At 45.9% G+C, this 10,276-nt stretch overlaps 2 pseudogenes; both read left to right on the top strand.

Annotated features, from left to right (window-relative positions):
* Positions 1 to 6,936: 6,936 nt before the first annotated feature.
* LOC124720697 lies at positions 6,937 to 7,054 on the top strand (annotated as a pseudogene).
* A 2,788-nt stretch (positions 7,055 to 9,842) lies between these two features.
* On the top strand, positions 9,843 to 9,960 carry LOC124720681 (annotated as a pseudogene).
* The last annotated feature ends 316 nt before the right edge of the window (positions 9,961 to 10,276 follow it).

The raw sequence follows: 10,276 nt of genomic DNA on the forward strand, positions 1-10,276 counted from the left end.
CGCACACACTACCCGTCCAGCACACGAGAGCCGACGCGCGGTGCAAGTCTTGCTTAATTTCTTGCATTTTTAAGTCATCTCTCTTGTGACTGGTTTGATGTGTTGCACCACCAATTCCCCGCCTGTGCCAAACTCTTTATGTCAGACGACTACTCGCAAACTACACTATGTGATCAAAAGTATCAGGACACCTGGTTGAAAATGACTTGCAAGTTCGTAGCGCCCTCCATCAGTAATGCTGCAATTCAGTATGTTGTTGGTTCTAACAATACCACTACTTGCAAAGTAGGGTTAGTAATCAGATTAATAATGTTGCTCACGCAGCATATGTTCGCTTTATCGGGCAACAACAAAGTTATTGACTGTGGATGGTATCGTCAGAATGGAAATAATGAAGTCACTGTAGAAAAAGTCATTAATTTTGGCACTTGTCTTGAATGGATTCTCACGTAGATTTCGTCGAAGTTATTATGGCTCATCTTGTTGATTCTAGGGTGATTCCACTTTGACTGCTAGAAGGTCCACATCTATATTTTATCTATATTTGAAGGCCTAACAAATGCGTTTTTCAGGAAATTCTTAATGATCAAACAATCCGAGATCAGAACAATGGTATGGTAGAAACAATTTTTGACTTGGTGTTCACGATCCACATTTTTATTAAACTTCTTGTAAATTCACATATACTTCTTCTTAATTGTCACATCATCAAGAAAACAGTTTTGTATCAATCTTCATATATTTAATTTCCACTTTAAGCAAACAGAAGACTTGACTGTTCTTTTACAAAGCGAAATAACTTAACTTCTGCAAAGTGAAACAAAGACTGCTCTGCGAGCATTCGCGCCAAAACGGTAACAAGTAATTCAAAGATTATTGTGGTGTCACCGCCAGACACCACACTTGCTAGGTGGTAGCCTTTAAATCGGCCGCGGTCCATTAGTATACGTCGGACCCGCGTGTCGCCACTGTCAGTGATTGCAGACCGAGCGCCACCACACGGCAGGTCTAGAGAGACGTACTAGCACTCGCCCCAGTTGTACGGACGACGTAGCTAGCGATGCACACTGACGAAGCCTCGCTTATTTGCAGAGAAGATAGTTAGAATAGCCTTCAGCTAAGTCAATGGCTACGACCTAGCAAGGTGCCATAATCCTTTGCTGTATATATTGTGGTTATAACATGTACCATCAAGAGCGATGTTCTACAATTATGAATTAAAGTTAAGTATTCCAGAAGCTACGTACTTTTCTTTATAGCATTCATTACGTATCCTGTTTCAGACCTCACGCCAGCCTGCGTGAGTTTAAACGCGTGCCTTTCGATTACCCGTCACTGTGGACTGGCTGTCTTGTCAGTGCACTACATTTTTGACAGTGTCACAGAAATGAATACACACAAGAACCATATCACTGTAATATATCGATACATCGGAGTACCTATACATTAATAAAACCAAATGTGAATATTGTCACAAAAGTATGTCTGTTACTTCGCAGAAAAGTAGTACGATATTACTGGTATCGAGAACTGAGGTTGGAGTGCCGTAATGGTCACGTAAATAAAGAACCATTACATGGTCCACCCATAGCATTGATGATGGGTTCCACTCTCTCAGGCATACGTTCAGTCAGGTGCTGGAAGGTTTCTTGGGGAATGACAGCCCATTCTTCACAGAGTGCTGCACTGAGGAGAGGTATCGATGTCGGTCGGTGAGGTCTGGCACGAAGTCGACGTTCCAAAACATCCCAAAGGTGTTCAGTAGGATTCATGTCAGGACTCTGTGCAGGCCAGTCCATTACAGCGATGTTACTGTCGTGTAACCACTCCGTCACAGGCATTGCATTATGAACAGGTGCTCGACTGTGTTGAAAGATGCAATCAAAAAATTTCAAATGGCTCTGAGCACTATGGCACTTAACTTCTAAGGTCATCAGTCCCCTAGAACTTAGAACTACTGAAACCTAACCAACCTAAGGACATCACACAACACCCAGACATAAGATGCAATCGCCGTCCCCGAATTGCTCTTCAGGAGTATGGAGCAAGAAGGTGCTTAAAACACCAGTGTAGGCCTGTGTTGTGATAGTGCCACGCATAACAACAAGGCGTGCAAGCCCCCTCCGTGAAAAATACGGGCACACCATAGCACCAGCCGGCCGCTGTGGCCGAGCGGTTCTAGGCGCTTTTGGCCGGAACCACGCTGCTGCTAGTGTCGGAGGTTCGAATCCTGCCTCGGGCATGGATGTGTGTGCTGTCCTTTGGTTAGTTAGCTTTAAGTAGTTCTAAGTCTAGGGGACTGATGATCTCAGATGTTAAGTCCCATATTGCTTAGAGTGATTTGAACCGTAACACCACCGCATCCGAATTTTGCTGTTGGCACTACACACGTGCTGGCAGATGACGTTCACCGGGCATTCGCAATACCCACACTCTACCATCGGATGCAGCAGTCATGGACTGTGCGGCTGGTCCCGGCGGAGGTTCGAGTCCTCCCTCGGGCATGGGTGTGTGTGTTTGTCCCCAGGATAATTTCGGTTAACCAGTGTGTAAGGTTAGGGACTAATGACCTTATCAGTTAAGTTCCATACGATTTCACACACGTTTGAACACTTTTTTTTCTGCCATCGGATCGCCACATTGTGTACAGCGATTCGTCACTCCACACAACGTTTTTCCACTGTTCAATCGTCCAATGTTTACGCTCCTTACACCACGCCGATGCGTCGTTTGGCATTTACGCGGCGTGATGTGTGACTTACGAACAGCCGCTCGACCATGAAATCCAAGTTTTCTCACCTCCCTCCTATCTGTCACAGTACTTGCAGTGGATCCTGATGCAGTTTGGAATTCCTGTGTGACGGTCTGGATAGATGTCTGCCTATTACACATTACGACCCTCTTCAACTGTCGGCGGTCTCTGTCAGTCAGCAGACGAGGTCAGCCTGTACGCTTTTGTGCTGTAAGTGTCCCTTCACGTTTCCACTTCAGTATCACAGCGGAAACAGTGGAGCAAGGGATGTTTAGGAGTGTGGAAATCTCGCGTACAGACGGATCACACAAGTGACACCCAATCACCTGACCACGTTCGAAGTCCGTGAGTTCCACGGAGCGACCCATTCTGCTCTCTCACGGTGTCTAATGACTGCTGAGGTCGCTGATATGGAGTACCTGGCAGTAGGTGGCAATACAATGCACGTTATATGAAAAACCAATGTTTTTGGGGTGTCCGGATACTTTTGATCACATAGTGTATCCCACACTTCCCTGGAGCACTCCTGGCGGTACCCTTGTCTCCGATGAACATTCGCCATCGAGGACAACATACTGGGTTCTGTTATTCAAGAAGTCTTCGAGCCACTCACATATCTCTGAACATATTCCATATCCTCGTACCTTCGTTAAAAGCCTGCAATGGGGGCGCCGTGTCAAGTGCTTTCCGGAAATCTAGAAATATGGAATGTGCCTGTTGTCCTTCAACCATAGTTCTCAGTGCATCATGCGAGAAAAGGGCAAGCTGAGTTTCGCGCAAGCCACGTTTTCTAAAACCATGTTGATTCCTAGACATAAGCATGTCTCCAGAAAGTTTGTTGTATTCGAACTGAGAACATGTTCACGGGTTCCGCAGCAAACAGAATTTAGGGATATTGGTCAGAGGCTGCAGTGAGGACAAAACTGTAGAATGGAGGGAGTGAATACGAAGGTTGCAGTAATAAATGTATTCTTCTAAAACCTCGTCCAGCACAAGAGGTAGGCCTCATGTCTGATCGCTAACCTACACCATAACGGGCAGAATGTTTATATTCTTCAATTACCGAATGTATTGTTGCAGAAGATGTAAAGGACACAATACAGCAATCACGACAATTAAAGCCATTTACCGTCTGTAGCATGAATGCATCAGATTGCTTACATTTCAAGAAAGAGCAGATTGTAATACCAGCAAATCTAAACATGTCCTAAATACAGCAGCTGCGGTTAGACAAGCATATGCATAAGACCAGAAGAAGCTTAAATGAAATTTGTATTCCTATTTCGAGAAATGGTGTAAGAATACGGGACGTCAAGAAGAGGCAACTACCCGCCCTGGATGTTACAAGCTACAAGAAAGATTTGATTCAAATATGGCATTACCCGACAAATAGTGAACACATACAGTTTTAGAAAAGCAGAATGAACTGTTACTATCTTTTTGCTATTAAACTATAGCACTTAGAGCTTTTTATTGCATTTTCAGTTTCGGTAAGTGTTTCCGACTGTTGCTGTTGTTGTTGTGGTCTTGAGTCCTGAGACTGGTTTGATGCAGCTCTCCATGCTACTCCATCCTATGCAAGCTTCTTCATCTCCCAGTACCTACTGCAACCCACATACTTCTGAATCTGCTTAGTGTATTCATCTCTTGGTCTCCCTCTACGGTTTTTACCCTCCACGCTGCCCTCCAGTACTAAATTGGTGATCCCTTGATGCCTCAGAACATGTCATACCAACCGATCCCTTCTTCTGGTCAAGTTGTGCCACAAACTTCTCTTCTCCCCAATCCTACTCAATACCTCCTCGTCCGCATCTCGTGGTCGTGCGGTAGCGTTCTCGCTTCCCACGCCCGGGTTCCCGGGTTCGATTCCCGGCGGGGTCAGGGATTTTCTCTGCCTCGTGATGTCTGGGTGTTGTGTGATGTCTTTAGGTTAGTTAGGTTTAAGTAGTTCTAAGTTCTAGGGGACTGATGACCACAGATGTTAAGTCCCCTAGTGCTCAGAGCCATTTGAACCATTTGAATACCTCCTCATTAGTTATGTGACCTACCCATCTAATCTTCAGCGTTCTTCTGTAACACCATATTTCGAAAGGTTCTATTCTCTTATTTTCTAAACTATTTGTCGTCCTAGTTTCACTTCCGTACATGGCTACACTCCATACAAATACTTTCAGAACGCAATTCGTGACACTTCAATCTATACTCGATGTTAACAAATTTCTCTTCTTCAGAAACGCTTTTCTTGCCATTGTCAGTCTTCATTTTATATCCTACCTACTTCGACCATCATCAGTTACATTTTGCCCCCCCCCCAAACAGCAAAACTCATCTACTACTTTAAGTTTCTCATTTCCTAATCTAATTCTCTCAGCATCACCTGGTTTAATTAGTGTACACTCCGTTATTCTCGTTTTGCTTTTGTTGAAGTTTATCTTATATCCTCCTTTCAAGACTGTCAATTCCGTTCAACTGCTCTTCCAGGTCGTTTGCTGTCTCTGACAGAATTACAATGTCATCGGCAAACCTCAAAGTTTTTATTTCTTCTCCCTGGACTTTAATACCTACTTCAAATTTCTCTTTTGTGTCCTTTACTTTTTGCTCAATATACAGATTGAATAACATCGGGGATAGGCCACAACTGTGTCTCACGCAAATGCTAGAAACGTAGGTTTGCCTCGCCTTAATCTCTCTTCTAAGATAAGTCGTAAGGTTAGTATTGCCTCACGTGTTCCAACATTTCCACGGAATCCAAACTGATCTTCCTCAGTTTTTCCATTCGTCTGTGAAGAATTCGTGTCAGTATTTTGCAGCCGTGACTTATTAAACTGATAGTTCGATAATTTTCACACCTGTCAACACCTACTTTCTTTGGAATTGGATTAATTATATTCTTCATGAAGTCTGAGGGTATTTCGCCTGTCTCATATATCTTGCTCACCAGATGGTAGAGTTTTGTCAGGACTGGCTCTCCCATGGCCGTCAGTAGTTCTAATGGAATGTTGTCTACTCCCGGGGCCTTGTTTCGACTCAGGTCTTTCAGTGCTCTGTCAAACTCTTCACACAGTATCGTATCTCCCATTTCATCTTCACGTACGTCCTCAAATATAATACATAATATTGTCCTCAAGTACATTGCCCTTGTTCAGACCGTCTATACACTCCTTCCACCTTTCTGCTTTCTGCGTTGCTTAGAACTGGTTTTCCATCTGAGCTCTTGATATTCATACAAGTCGTTCTCTGTCCTCCAAAGGTCTTTTTAATTTTCCTGTTGGCAGTATCTGTCTTACCCGTAGTGATATATGCCTTTACGTCCGTACCTTTGTCCTCTAGCCATGTCTTCTTAGCCATTTTCCACTTCCTGCCGATCTCATTTTTGAGTCACATGCAAAATTTTAAATTTGTACATTAATAAACATGGCTGTAATGATTTTTTACATAAGTATTCACATTTTCCGTCACATCCCCCCTTAAGATCCGATGATGGCAACATTGCTCTGTCGAAACCGGTCAATCGATGAAATACTTTACAAATGGTTCAAATGGCTCTGAGCACTATGGGACTCAACATCTGTGGTCATCAGTCCACTAGAACTTAGAACTACTTAAACCTAACTAGCCTAAGGACATCACAGACATCCATGCCCGAGGCAGGATTCGAACCAGCGGTCGCGCGGTTCCAGACTGTAGCGCCTAGAACCGCTCGGCCACTCCGACCAGCGATGAAATGCTTTTTTAGCGATCTTTGCTAGTGAAGTTTCTTTCAGTGACCGCTGGCAGAGTAAAATTTCAGATTTATTCGTGAGCCAGAAGACAAGGTAATACATTCTGCTGGAGGTTGCCCGGGTCGCCTTGATAAGTGTAAAGACAGTTCCTGCCACAGCTGGACGGGTCGCCGGGTGTACGGGTACGTGCCAGGAATAAAGCGAAAATCGCACTCTAGTCTAAAGATAGGACGCCGTCTGCGAACAAAAAAATCGTAGTGTAGTTCTCCTTTTTTCTTGGGCTATCGCTTCGCCGTGCGTCACAAGTACACGCCACAAGGACACGCCTACGCCAGCAACGGCCATCAAGAAGTCCTCTCTCGTCCTCTCCGTGCGCAATAGTTGCGCGACTTTCGATTTCTGCCCTGATCACCGCGTCCCGTCTGGACACCAGACGGTTTAATTGCCTTCCTGTATTACGTTGCCGACGGCCTTGCCGCAGTGGTAACACCGGTTCCCGTCAGATCATCAAAGTTAAGCGCTGTCGGGCTGGGCTAGCACTCGGATGGGTGACCATCCGGTCTGCCGAGGACTGTTGGCAAGCGGGGTGCACTCAGCCCTTCTGAGGCAAACTGAGGAGCTACTTGATAGAGAAGTAGCGGCTCCGGTCTCGGAGACTGACATACGGCCGGGAGAGCGGTGTACACGTGCCCCTCCTTATCCGCATCCAGTGACACCTGTGGGCTGAGGATGACACGGCGGCCGGTCGGTAACCCTGGGCCTCCATGGCCTGTTCGGACGGAGTTTATTTTCATAAACTGAGGCGTACCTGGCAAATCTACATTTCTAGCATTTGTAGACTTAGAGAAAGCTTTTGACAATGTTGACTGGAATACTCTCTTTCAAATTCTCAAGGTGGCAGGGGTAAAATGCAGGGAGCGAAAGGCTATTTACAATTTGTACAGAAACCAGATGGCAGTTCAAAATAGTTGAAATGGCTCTGAGCACTATGGGACCCAACTCCTAAGGTCATTAGTCCCCTAGAACTTAGAACTAGTTAAACCTAACTAACTTAAGGACATCACACACATCCATGCCCGAGGCAGGATTCGATCCTGCGACCGTAGCGGTCTCGCGGTTCCAGACTGCAGCGCCTAGAACCGCACGGCCACTTCGGCCGGCCCAGATGGCAGTTATAACAGTCGAGGGGCATGAAAGGGAAGCAGCGGTTGGGAAGGGAGTGAGACAGGGTTGTAGCCTCTCCCCGATGTTATTCAATCTGTATATTGAGCAAGCAGTAAAGGAAACAAAAGAAAAATTAGGAGTAGGTATTAAAATCCATGGAGAAGAAATAAAAACTTTGAGGTTTGCGGATGGCATTGTAATTCTGTCAGAGACAGCAAAGGACTTGGAAGAGCAGTTGAACGGAATGAACAGTGTCTTGAAAGGAGGGTGTAAGATGAACATCAACAAAAGCAAAACGAGGATAATGGAATGTAGTCGACTTAAGTCAGGTGATGCTGAGGGAATTAGATTAGGAAATGAGACAAAGTAGTAAAGGAGTTTTGCTATTTGGGGAGCAAAATAACTGATGATGGTCGAAGTAGAGAGGATATAAAATGTAGACTGGCAATGGCAAGGAAAGCATTTCTGAAGAAGAGAAATTTGTTAACGTCGAGTATAGATTTAAGTGTCAGGAAGTCGTTTCTGAAAGTACTTGTATGGAGTGTAGCCATGTATGGAAGTGAAACATGGACGATAAATAGTTTGGACAAGAAGACAATAGAAGCTTTCGAAATATGGTGCTACAGAAGAATGCTGAAAATTAGATGGGTAGATCACATAACTAAGGAGGAGGTATTGGTATAGAATTGGGGAGAAGAGGAGTTTGTGGCACAACTTGACAAGAAGAAGGGACCGGTTGGTAGGACATGTTCTGAGGCATCAAGGGATCATAAATTTAGCATTGGAGGGCAGCGTGGAGGGTAAAAAATCGTAGAGGGAGACCAAGAGATGAATACACTAAGCAGATTCAGAAGGACGTAGGTTGCAGTAGGTACTGGGAGATGAAGAAGCTTGCACAGGATAGAGTGGCATGGAGAGCTGCATCAAACCAGTCTCAGGACTGAAGACCACAACAACAACAACAACAACAACGAGGCGTACCTCCTAATATCGTGTCGGACTTCTTTTTGCTCAGCGTAGTGCAGCAAGTCGGCTTGGCATGGTATCAAGAGGTCTGAAACTTCCTTGCAGATTAAAACTGTGTGCCCGACCGAGACTCGAACTCGAGAACTTTGCCTTTCGCGGGCAAGCGCTCTACCAACTGAGCTACCTAAGCACGACTCACGACCTGTCCTCATAGCTTTACTTCTGCCAGTACCTCATCTCCTACCTTCCAAAATTAACAGAAGCTCTCCTGCGAGTCTGCGTCCGGCACACAGTTTTAATCTGCCAGGAAGTTTCACATCAGCGCACACTCCGCTGCAGAGTGAACATCTCATTCTGGAAACATGCTGCAGGCTATGGCTAAGCCATGTCTCCACAATATCCTTTCTTTCAGGAGTGCTAGTTCTGCAAGGTTCGCAGAGGAGCTTCTGTAAAGTTTGGAAGGTAGGAGACGAGGTACTGGCAGAAGTAAAGCTGTGAGAACGGGGCGTGAGTCTGCTTGGGTAGCTCAGTTGGTAGAAAAAATGGCTTAAATGGTTCTGAGCACTATGGGATTTAACATCTGAGGTCATCAGTCCCCGAGAACTTAGAACTACTTAAACCAAACTAACCTAAGGACATCACACACATCCATGCCCGAGGCAGGATTCAAACCTGCGACCGTAGTGATCGCGTGGTCCCAGACTGTAGCGCCTAGAACCGCTCGGCCACTCCGGCCGGCCCCATTCCATGTAAACATAACCCACACCATTATGCAGCTTGCACAGTGCCCTGTTGACAGTTGAGGTCCATGGTTTCTTGGGGGTCCGCACCACACTCGAACTGTACCAATGAGCTCTTACCATCTGAAATCGGGACATCTGACAGGGCCACGGTTTTCCAGTTGTCTAGTGTCCAGCCAGTGTGGTCACGCACCCTCGAGAGGCTCTGCAGGTGATGTCGTGCTTGTTAGCAAAGCCACTCGCGTCGGTCGTCTGCTTCCATAGCTCGTTACCGCCAGATTTCGCCGTACTGTCAAAACGAATAAGTTCGCCGTTCGTGCTACTTTGATTCCTGTGATTATTTCACGCGATGTTGCTTGTCTGTTAGCACTGACAACTCTACGCAAACGACGCTGCTCTCAGTCGCTAAATGAAGGCCGGCCACACTCTTGACACTTCTGCCCCAAACACAAAGACTGGTTCGAGTACAGTTTTATATATGCTTATTAAGTTCCCTTAGGCAACGGCGTTGCCGCAGTGGATACACCGGTTCCCGTGAGATCACCGAAGTTAAGCGCTGTCGGGCGTGGCCGGCACTTGGATGGGTGACCGTCCAGGCCGCCATGCGCTGTCGCCATTTTTCGGCGTGCAGTCAGCCTCGTGATGCCAATTGAGGAGCTACTCGACCAAATAGTAGCGGCTCCGGTCAGAGAAAACCATCATAACGACCGGGAGAGCGGTGTGCTGACCCCACGCCCCTTCTATCCGTATCCTCCACTGAGGATGACACGGCGGTCGGATGGTCCCGGTAGGCTACTCGTGGCTTGAGGACGGAGTGCTTTTATTAAGCCCCCTTGGGAAAAAAATGTGTGATGTTAATTTGTTGCGACTATGACGCTTTGGATACCACTTTTATCATCGCTTCTATTTCCTGTTTGTCGTCATTTTTGTTT

The sequence above is a fragment of the Schistocerca piceifrons genome, chromosome 11, assembly GCF_021461385.2.
Source record: "Schistocerca piceifrons isolate TAMUIC-IGC-003096 chromosome 11, iqSchPice1.1, whole genome shotgun sequence".
NCBI lineage: Eukaryota > Metazoa > Arthropoda > Insecta > Orthoptera > Acrididae > Schistocerca > Schistocerca piceifrons.